Source organism: Danio rerio, chromosome 8 (assembly GCF_052040795.2).
Source record: "Danio rerio strain M-AB ecotype USA chromosome 8, GRCz13ab, whole genome shotgun sequence".
NCBI lineage: Eukaryota > Metazoa > Chordata > Actinopteri > Cypriniformes > Danionidae > Danio > Danio rerio.
Genome location: NC_141028.1, coordinates 30,553,153 through 30,562,500, shown reverse-complemented (window position 1 = coordinate 30,562,500; position 9,348 = coordinate 30,553,153). Strand labels below are relative to the sequence as shown.

At 38.1% G+C, this 9,348-nt stretch overlaps 1 long non-coding RNA gene across 14 annotated transcripts in view; it reads left to right on the top strand.

The window, feature by feature from the left end:
- LOC137496363 (uncharacterized) overlaps nt 1-9,348 on the top strand; it is a 104,055-nt gene that overhangs the window by 36,264 nt on the left and 58,443 nt on the right. For 3 of the 14 annotated variants that reach the window (XR_015498038.1, XR_015498030.1, XR_015498044.1), the window contains exon 5: nt 1,565-1,949. The exons of the other annotated variants lie outside the window; for them this stretch is intronic. This is a non-coding gene — a long non-coding RNA (uncharacterized LOC137496363). Of the gene's footprint in view, nt 1-1,564; nt 1,950-9,348 lie in introns of those variants that run through there. 14 annotated transcript variants of the gene reach the window in all.

Sequence of the window (9,348 nt, the reverse complement as noted above, 5' to 3'; positions counted from 1 at the left end):
AATGCAGTTAAACAAAATATCGCAATGTCATATTTTTCCAATTTCGAGCTGCCCTAGTGGACTCACTCAAGCTCTGGAAGGTTGTTTATTTTTGTTTTGTAAGTCTAAAAATATCCTGTTAAATGATAAGTCAGTGCTCATTTAAATTTATTTAATAAGAGACTGCATTACTTACATTTTGTGTCTGATCTTAACACACATTTCACAAATAATTTTCTAAAAACTAGTCTGAAATAGTAATATTATTAATAAATATTATTAAAGCTTTATTTCTTCAGATTTATCTATATATTTATGTAATAATTAACAATTAAATATATAATGAATAAAAATAATACTAAATTCTGCAGCATCCCTAATTTATTTAGAAGAAAAATGTGTTTGAAGGATCAGAATCGGTTCACGGTATCGACTGATCACTATGACAAGGATTCGGTGCATGGTATCGGCTGCAAAACTCCTGATTGGAGCATTCCTAATAATAATTATCATTGTATACAATTTATAATGAACAAAACATTACTCAAACAAACAATCAATTTTTTTTATATAATTACGCAAAAACAGTATCACAATATGTAACATTAAATTCTGATCCCCAAACGCAATACAAAACAAATGTAGTCAATCAAAAAAGTAAATTGTATATTTACAGTATATTTCTGTTTTGAGCTCCAGATAAGATGACAAACACTTAGATCAGACTGAAGAGACCCTGCGGCTGCTTTTGATTCGCTCCGTTTTGTTCCAGTGTTGATTTGCAGCTTGTCAATGAGCAAATTGACTTCAATCGTCTTGATTTTATTGGAGACTGACCCACTGAACCCAGAGATCTATACACCTGCTACCCAAAACTCACACACACACACATACACACACACACTTGAAGAGCTGAATAGAAAAGAGTGAAAATGGTGTAAGTGTGCAGATGAGAGCAGTCCTGTTATCTAGTAAATCGCTCTGAATTGAAGCATCCTGCAATATGAGTGTGTGTGTGCGTGTGTGTGTGTGTGATGGGGGTAGGGTGGTGAGGGAGGGGGGCTCTTTGTTCCCAAATCCATCTGCTGGAACCCTAACAAAGGGTAGTAAGGGAGGAGGTAAAAGTGGGAGACACGGGGGGTTTAAGAGATGAGAAACACCACACAGATTGCCTGATGTTCCATGTTTGGTACGTGTGTGTGTGTGTGTGTGTGTGTGTGTGTGTGTGTGTGTGTGTGTGTGTGTGTGTGTGTGTGTGTGTGTGCAACACTTGTGAAAATCAAACCAATTTAGGGTCAAATATGGAACCCAACCATTAGTATTAAAACTTTAATGACAATTTTAACCCAACAGTTGGCTTCGTCCATGTTTAATCAAACATTTGGGTTGAAACAGCAGACATTTGCTTTAAACCTATTAAAGTGCTGAAGTGTTGGGTAAACATGATGTCAGTGCAAAACAAATTGTTTTTAAAAGACATTAACAGTTGGACCACAAGTCTGAGTTCCTAAATATGCTGCAATTTATGAATGTTCTTGGACCATTTTTTGGGCTATAACAGGTGTTTTTGTGTGTTTTTCATCAGCGTTCTCTTCACCAAACACTGACCTGTGGATTCAGCCCATTTATGACCCTGGAAAAATCACAGATTTGGCAAGGTGTTGAAATAAAGTAGTTTATATTCTCATAAAAAATTAAATTCTCTCATAAATTACGCACATTCTGCTTGTTTCAAACCTGTTTGAGATGCTTCTGTGGAGCACAAAAGAAGATGTTTTGAAAACATCTACAGTAGTTTTTTTTTACTACATAAGTCAGTGGCTATCAAGGGCAAACTTTATTCAAAATATCTACCTTTGTGTCTGACAGCAAAATATATTTAAAAGCTTGAAACCACTTTCTATTTGGATGAACTACATCTTCAGTTATCACACCACCCAAGAGCACATTAGAGCGCTTAATTCACTGACAAAGGAAAAATAACAAACCATATTGAATTTGTCTTTAAAAAGTATTCAAAGTCTTCCCAGACTGGAGAAAGAGAAAGGTCAACGCCTCATTTCTGGCCCATACAGTTTCAAAACCTCTTTTTCAATCCCCCAGCCTCTCTTTTTTTCTCTCTCTCTCTCTCTCTTAGCTTCTGTTGAAACATTAAGGTCAACCTTTGTATATGTTTGCGTAAGTGTGATTTCTTTGTAGAGAGAGGCATTTTAGGCTTTAGGCAGTTACATTAAAGCTGCAGTGTGTGAAAAGGAGACCAGTCACTTAAAACCAGCTGGAGTGTAACCTTCTTTTAGAATGAATAGCCCTGTCCAGGTACATATATATCAGAAATGTAATAAATAAATGCAACCAGTGGTTGTATACATACACACACACACACTCACACACTCACTCACCGGCCACTTTATTAGGTACACCTGTCCAATTGCTCATTACCGCAAATTTCTAATCAGCCACTCACATGGCAACAACTCAATCCATTTAGGCATGTAGACATGGTCAAAACAATCTGCTGCAGTTCAAACTAAGCATCAGAGTAGGGTAGAAAGGTGATTTAGGTGACTTTGAACGTGGCATGGTTGTTGGTCGCAGATGGGCTGGTCTGATTATTTCAGAAACTGCTGATCTACTGGGATTTTCACGCACAACCATCTCAAGGGTTTACAGAGAATGGTCCAAGAAGAGAAAATATCCTGTGAGCGGCCGTTCTGTGGGCGCAAATGCCTCGTTGATGCCAGAGGTCAGAGGAGAATGACCAGACTGGTTTGAGCTAATACAAAGGCAACAATAACTCCAATAACCACTCGTATGCAGAAGAGCATCTCTGAACGCACAACAGGTCCAACCTTGAGAATCATGGGCTACAGCAGCAGAAGACCACACCGGGTGCCACTCCTGTCAGCTAAGAACAGGAAACTAAGGCTACAATTTGTAAAGGCTCACCTAAAATGGACAATACAAGATTGGAAAAACGTTTCCTGTTCTGATGAATCTCGATTTCTGCTGCCACATTCAGATGGTAGGGTTAGAATTTGGCATCAACAACATAAAAGCATCTATCCATTCTGCCTTGTATCAACAGTTCAGGCTGCTGGTGGTTTAATAATATAAGGGATATTTTCTTGGCACATTTTGGGCCCATTAGTAGCAATTGAGCATCGTGTCAACACCTACCTGAGTATTGTTGCTGACCATGTCCATCCCTTTATGACCACAGTGTACCCATCTTCTTATGGCTACTTCCAGCAGGATAGTGCGCCATGTCATAAAACACAAATCATCTCAGACTGGTTTCTTAAACATGACAATGAGTTCAGTGTACTCATATGGCCTCCACAGTCACCAAAATTCAATTCAATTGAGCACCTTTGCTGACAATTGATGTGGTAGAAAGAGAGATTCACATCATGGATGTGCAGCCATCAAAACTGCAGCAACTGCGTGATGCTATCATGTCAATATAGACTAAAATCTCTGAAGAATATTTACACAACCTTTTTTTAATCTATGCCTTGAAGGATTAAGGCGGTTCTCACCAGTACTAGTAAGTTAAACATAAACATATACATACTGCACACTTACATAAAAAATATAGAAAAGTATTTTAGTATTTTGGTATGTTTTATGCAATATGAAGAATACTGATCTGATCTAATATACTGTAATTATGCATAGCATAACATATAATTAGATTCAGTTAATTTAAGATTTTTCACAATTATCTAAAATGTATTCAAAAATCAATTATAATTCAAAAAGTATATCAATTATAATTCAAATTATAACTAAGATCAATTCTATATTTATTTTAAGTGACATTGACCTTGGAAGCACTATAACTATAACATGATACTGTGAAATGTTTACTACATCAGACTGACACAGATCAGTCTCTGTCTCTTTATCTCTCTCTCTCTCTCTCTCTCTCTCACACACACACATTTTTCAGTAAATGCGTATTCTGCTCAGTTTTCCTCCTTATCTAGTTAAGGTCACTCTCTTTCTTTCTCTGAAATGAAAATGGAAATGATGCTTTATAAATATGTATGAGTAGTATGATTGCCTTCCAGCGCCGAGAGTAAAAATATTTAGCATCTTTAATCATGTTTATTCAAAGGTTCGTCTTTCTGTTAAACTCGGATTGTTTTCTAGTGCATTACAGCTGAACTCTGGGATTTTTTGGGCTCAGGGTGACCTTGCGGAGCACGACAGCTGTTGTCAGATTTGACTGTGTTGCACAACACTGCTGGACTTGTGCAACATGTGAAAGCTGCAGCCGGCGCAGCAGAAACAGCAGCGAGCGCGTGGTTTAGCTTCACGGTGGGCAGAAGCCTGTGGGGGAGCCTGATGTGCTGTCAGCCTTCAGCTCCAGGTGAGGCGTTTGGGTGTTACAGCATGAGAAAACAGAGGAGCAGTGAGGTAGTTTAAACAGAAGCGTTCAGTTAGAGAAAGATGGAGAGATCGAGCCAGGAGGCACAGGCTGGCCTGAATGTGAAAATCTCTCTATTGTCGGTGTATGAAGGGTCTTATTTTTCTTCGTTGAACTTGTGATACAAAAAAGAAAAAGTAAATCCAAAACTGTTGATATGAGAGGATTTATCCACATTAAATCCGGAAGTTGCTAAGACTTTTATTTCAGTATGTTGATGTACTTCTGACTGAAACTGACTAATGAGTGGGGGCGGGGCTTTGTTTTTGTACATCATTTTGTCATTGTCACACTAGAGTTTGAGCATGTGAAATTGTGTCATACGGCACTGCAAAAAGGGCCTGGATAAAACATGATGATGGGCTACTGATAAATGAGCGATCATGTTTTGATTTTCTATTGGTCTCACTTAATCATGTGATGTGAATTTTGCAGTTCGGATTTCAACAAGCTTAAACTTTGGATCCCAGCGACATGCAAAAATTCTTGCATAAGCTTGCATTTCCAGACTGGGGCATTTACATGTCTATGAGTGAAAGTTTATTTGGTGAATGTGCAATGTGACCATGGCTTAACTGTAATGGTAGTGGTTAAGAATATCGTGGCTGAAGCTGTCAAACCAATATCCACAGAGAAGGACTGCCACTCCAAACACAGAAGCAAATCATCAAACTTTGAATGATCTGTCTGTCTGTGAATCGATCTGTCTAGCATGTCTGTTTGTCTGTCTATCAGTCCAGTGTGTCCATCCTTTCATCCAGCCAGTCTGTTGTCTGTTTGTCCCTCTGTCTAGTTTGTTTGTCTATCCATCCAGTGTGTCCATCCTTTCATCCAACCAGACTGTTTGTCCATCCATCATCCATCCATCCATCCATCCATCCATCCATCTATCCATCCACTGTGTCTGTCTGTCTATCTGTCTACCTAGTGTGTCTGTCTGTCTGCCCATTCATCCAGTTTGTTCATCCATGTTTCCATACATTCTGTCTGTCGTCCGTTCATCCATCTATCCAGTGTGTTTATCTGTCTGTCCGTCTATTCGTCCATTGTGTCTATCCGTCCAATCATTGTGTCTCTCTGTCCTTGAAATCATCTGCCCAGTCTGTCTGTCTGACATCCACCTGTCTATACAGTCTGTCTATGCGTCCATCCAACCAGTGCGCTTGTCTGTCTGTCTGTCCATCCATCTGTCCATGTATGTCTGTCCATCTATTCATCCATCCATCCATCTTCCCACGTAACCATCCAACCTACCATCCCCTTTCTAATTGGACCATGCATCATTTCATCCATCCATCATTTTTTCCCACTTTGATATTCCATCCATCCATCCATCCCCTTTTCCAACTGGACCATCTATCTATCCATCCATCACCTTTTCCCACTGGACCATCCATGTATCTATCCATCCCTTTTTACCACTGTACCATCCATCCTACCATCCCCTTTTCTAACTGGACCGTCCATCAGTCCATCCATCCAGCCACCCATCACCTTTTCCTACTGGACCATCCATCCCCTTTTCCAACGGAACCATCCATCCATCCATCACCTTTTCCCACTGGACCATCCATCAATCCCCTTTTCCAACTGGACCATCCAACCATCCATCCCCTTTTCCAACTGAACCATCCATCCATCCGTCAACTTTTCCCACTAGACCATCTATCCATCCATCACCTTTTCCCACTGGACCATCCATCCAACCATTCAACCATGAACTTTTCCTACTGGACCATCCATTCATCCATCCAACACATTTTCCCACTGGACCATCCATCCATCCATCCATCCATCCATCCAGTGTGTCTGTCTTTCAGTCCATTCATCCAATGTGTCCATCCGTCTTTCTGTCCATCCTGTGTGTCTGTATGTCGATCCATCCTTTTGTCCATCCATCTGTCTGTCCATCCGTTCAGTGTGTACATCCTTTTGTCCATGCATCCATCCAGTGTGTTTGTCTCTGTCCATTTGTTAGGTGTGTCTGTCTGTTTATCCATTCATCCATTGTGTCTGTCCATCGATTTGCCCTGTGTGTCCTTACAATGTGTCTGTCCATCCATTGTGTTTGTCTGTCCGTTCAACCATTCGTCCGACCTTCCAGTGTGTCGGTCTATCTCTCTGTTTATCTTCCTGTCTGTCTGTCTAAAATTGTGGTCTAAATATATAACAGCTAAGGAAATATGAGTGTTTTGATTACATGTGTTTTGATTACACCTGTTGGGAAATGGGATTTTTGGGACTGACAGTCTTCACTCATAATGAAGTGAAATAAACGTGTTCATGCCTGTCTAGCCTGCAGTCACTTGTTACAGTTCAGGGGTCAGGCTTTTCAAGGCAGCTTGTTGATTTCTTGCAAATTACCTTGTGTCGTGACAGTGCAGATTTAGAAAGCAAAGAGAGAGAGAAAGATGAACATCATAAAACTCAATGACAGCAGAAGTGACTCTGGAAAGGTGAAGATCTTTCTGAAGGTTACCATTGCAATGAGCTCATAGTGTTCGGCTGGCTCTGGTCCAAATGGACACTCGCTCCATCCTTTCATTACGTGAAAGCCGCTTCTGTCCTTTCCAGACGTGGGTAAAAATCATAAATCAGCTGGACAAGATGGAAGGAGAGGATAAATAGAGGAATGGGTGAAGGAATGGTAGAAGAGAGGTAAAGAGTTAGAGAAAAAGATAGAGGAAGACAGAGAGGTTGAAAGGAAATGTTTCTTGTGGTGTTTGTAAATCATTGTCTTCTTTTCATAGTTTTGTATTGTTTATTTACATGTAAAATTGGCAGTTTTATTTTTTTTCTCCATTTATTTAACCTGAAATATATATTGGTAAAAAAAAAAAAAATCCTTTAGTTTTTTTATAGTATCTTGTAATTTATTTTTGTTATGGTGAAGCTGCATTTTTAGTATAATTACTCCTTTTATATGATCCTTTAGAAAAAAATGTTCTCCTGTTTTCCTGTTTTTGTCAATGTAGACATTTTTGATAATACTGCAAATAAAAATATTTAAAGATTACAAAACATATTAAAATAAAAAAGAAATTTTGGCGTGTTTTAAAGATTGTAAGATTTTCCAGTGACACCATTGTCATGTTGTGATTTCACAATACTCTTTTGTAACATCCTTTTATCTAATTAAATCCAGTTCCACAATGACATCAACAAGGATACATATAACAAAACATCTTGGAGTTTATTAATTCTGTTGGTGATGTTTGTCCTGTTGTTATACAAAAAAATAATTATGTCACTTCCCAATTTCGGCCTCATGAATCAGACATATTCATTCTTAAAAATGACTATGGGAAACATCTTCTGACATTGTTGTGTAGGAAATGAACAGTGTTGGGTAAGTTACTTAAAAGTAAGATTACAAATTACTGACTACTTTTGGAAAATTGTAATTGATTACATTACTAATTACTTCAGGTAAAAAGTAATTAGATTACTAATTACTTTACTTTGAAGTTACCTTTAAAATATATACAATATACCTATAAATATACAAAATAAACTGCAGCTCTTTCAATAACTTCATATTCACTAAAAAAACATTACAATGGATTGATTACAGCAGCTTGATATATTCAGAAGGCTTAAAGAGACAGCGCACTAAAACTTAAAATTCTCACATCATTCACTTGTTCCAAACCTGTTTTGTTGAACACAAAAGAAAGCATTTAAAAGAAAACTGGATACCTGTAACCATTGACATGCATAGTATAAAAAAGCACTGCAGTTTTGGGGTGTTCTGTGTTTTAGTCTACTGAAATGTGCATATTGCATACATATTATGAAGCTGGTCAGTTCTTGATACGCAGTTTTTAACTAGTGTGGCTGTAAAATGCGAAGTCATGCAATATGTGCTTCCAATGTGCGTGTGAAAGCCACGTGCATCCATTGGAAATAACAAACTTACCTGCACAAAAAACACGATATGTTAATGGCCCTATAACCAACTACACTTCTCTTCACATTTAGAAGATACCTTTACTCCCTACCCTGCACAAAAATCCAATTTAGCCTGTTTAGGCTGTTTTTGGCCACTTGTGCCCTACTTGGTGACAAGTATTGTCATAGAAGGATTTCTATTCTAATTGAGCAATTTGCTAGTTGACTTAAAAGTAGTCGAAAGTTCTTTAGAGACTGGACATTGACTGCATTTCACAGCAATATTTTAGCTTTTTACGCTCAATGAAATCAAATGTCTGTATTTCCACTTGAAGAAGCAACCACTCACCTCAGCAACCAATTCAGCTCAAGTTCTCCAGCAATTTAAATGCGCATGCGTATTAATTAAATTATTAAAATCATTATTATGATTTAAATCATTAATGATTTAAAAGGAGAATTTGTTTCGTCTAAAATGTATATTTGTTACGTAAGTAACGTAAGTCAATTACGTTGACTTAAGTAGCTGTAATTAAATTACACAAATGTAAAATGTAATTCGATTACTGAGTTCTCCAAAAATGTGATAGAATACAGTAACGCGTTACTTTGTAAAGTGTTGCACCCAACTTAGGAAATGAAAATCTACTCGCTACATAAACTGTTTAAAATAACATCTTTGCCAAACATCAAACAGAATCCATATCAACCACTACAATAAAGATCCAGTGGTAGACTCGTGTTTGCTCCTTACATCCAAACCAGCAACTTTTTTTTGCTTACTGATATGGTCAAAACAGTGAAAAATCTCTTTCGCAAATGTTCGCAATCGCCCCAGATCTAGCCATCTGTTTTGACAAATTGGTTGTTTTACCTCTAGAATGACCTCATAGCACATTTGCATGCGAGATGATGGCTAAGTACAGCTACATTGACTGAAGTTTCTATCGCATTAATGTGCCGCGCTCATGCTAATACAGTTTATGCGCTATTCTCCAGATGTGCCTGTCGTCAAGGTCATCCGCACCCACTAACACACTTTTAAT